The sequence below is a fragment of the Pseudophryne corroboree genome (genome assembly GCF_028390025.1).
Source record: "Pseudophryne corroboree isolate aPseCor3 chromosome 7 unlocalized genomic scaffold, aPseCor3.hap2 SUPER_7_unloc_6, whole genome shotgun sequence".
In the NCBI taxonomy this organism is placed as follows: Eukaryota; Metazoa; Chordata; class Amphibia; order Anura; family Myobatrachidae; genus Pseudophryne; species Pseudophryne corroboree.
Genome location: NW_026967615.1, coordinates 280,278 through 282,056, shown reverse-complemented (window position 1 = coordinate 282,056; position 1,779 = coordinate 280,278). Strand labels below are relative to the sequence as shown.

The 1,779-nt window shown below is 34.0% G+C and overlaps 1 non-coding gene across 1 annotated transcript; it reads left to right on the top strand.

The window, feature by feature from the left end:
- Nucleotides 1-813: 813 nt before the first annotated feature.
- Nucleotides 814-887, top strand: TRNAS-ACU (transfer RNA serine (anticodon ACU)). Its single transcript has one exon. It is a non-coding gene; the product is annotated as a tRNA-Ser (tRNA).
- The last annotated feature ends 892 nt before the right edge of the window (nucleotides 888-1,779 follow it).

Below are 1,779 nucleotides of genomic sequence, written 5' to 3'. Positions count from 1 at the left end.
AAGCCAAGTCTCTGATGAACACCTTTGTAAGGATGGTTTTTCACCTATTACTAAATTAAACTTGCTTCATTGGAAAGGCAGCAAGATGCATCCTCATTTCAATGTCTACTGAAATAATACAGGTTGACACCAGGAAACATTAATGCCAATGCATCCTTGCTGCTTTCTCATGTGGAAGTCTGTTTAATGTGAAAACAAGGTGATATCTAATTAGCACACAGGTAAGGAATTAAGAAAATCTTTATTTAAGGGTGAAGATGTTTCTCACAAAATCGTTGCCCCAATGCATCATTGAAATTCAAGCTGGAAAGATGATTTTAATATATCACTTGTACATTTTGTATTGCTCTTCTGGTGACAATGTAGTTTGTTTTTGTCAATTACCATTTTAATAATAGGGTAAAGAAAAGTGGATTTTTGAAAGAAAACAATACTGTCAATATACTATTAAAACAAATTAAAATGGTAAAAGTTATTGTACTTTAAGTAAACATAAAATAGTTAACATATCAATCCCAGTTTTGGATTACTTTAATTAACAAAAAAATGCATATAGCAGAGGATAGTTTCAATCTGCCTACCTCTGGGTAATGGGCCCAGCATGCTTCCATTGCAGTACTCTGCTGCACATGTAAGTGCAAGAGATCCTGAAGCACTCACTCATCATGGGAAAGTACCAATGTGTTTCTTCGTTGGTTGATTTAAGAAAATTCTTACAAAAACTCTCCAGATTATTGACTTTTTAAAGTTTTTCTAGGAAACGTTCTAGATGAATGCTTATTAGCCTTTGTCAGTATGTACTTTTTGCAAAGTGTCTCTGTGGCGCAATCGGTTAGTGTGTCTGGTTACTAACCAAAAGGTTGGTGGTTCAATCCCACCCAGGGACATAATTGACATTGTGATCAGGTTTTGGTGATATTTAAGTAGACAAGTCAAAATTTCAAACCCCCTCTTATGGTGTAGGGTACCTGGCCTTCTCTGATGTAATCAGAGTTAGATTTGATTCAGTGATTTTATAAAAAACAGCTAGGAAGCACAATTTAGCAATGGGTTGCAGAGAAAAAGAAATATGCTGGCAGAAAAATCCAATTGAGTGATTAAACAGCTCTTCATTTTCTGCCTTTATTATTATGCTAACAAATTTGTTCTTTGAAAAGTGTCCACAAAGCCAAGTCTCTGATTAACACCTTTGTAGGGATGGTTTTTCACCTATTACTAAATTAAACTTGCTTCATTGGAAAGGCAGCAAGATGCATCCTCATTTCAATGTCTACTGAAATAATACAGGTTGACACCAGGAAACATTAACGCCACTGTATCCTTGCTGCTTTCTCATGTGGAAGTCTGTTTAATGTGAAAACAAGGTGATATCTAATTAGCACACAGGTAAGGAATTAAGAAAATCTTTATTTAAGGGTGAAGATGTTTCTCACAAAATCGTTGCCCCAATGCATCATTGAAATTCAAGCTGGAAAGATGATTTTAATATATCACTTGTACATTTTGTATTGCTCTTCTGGTGACAATGTAGTTTGTTTTTGTCAATTACCATTTTAATAATAGGGTAAAGAAAATTAAGTGGATTTTTGAAAGAAAACAATACTGTCAATATACTATTAAAACAAATTAAAATGGTAAAAGTTATTGTACTTTAAGTAAAAATAAAAGAGCCAAAATATCAATCCCAGTTTTGGATTACTTTAATTAACAAAAAAAAATGCATATAGCAGAGGATAGTTTCAATCTGCCTACCGCTGGGTTATGGGCCCAGCATGCTTC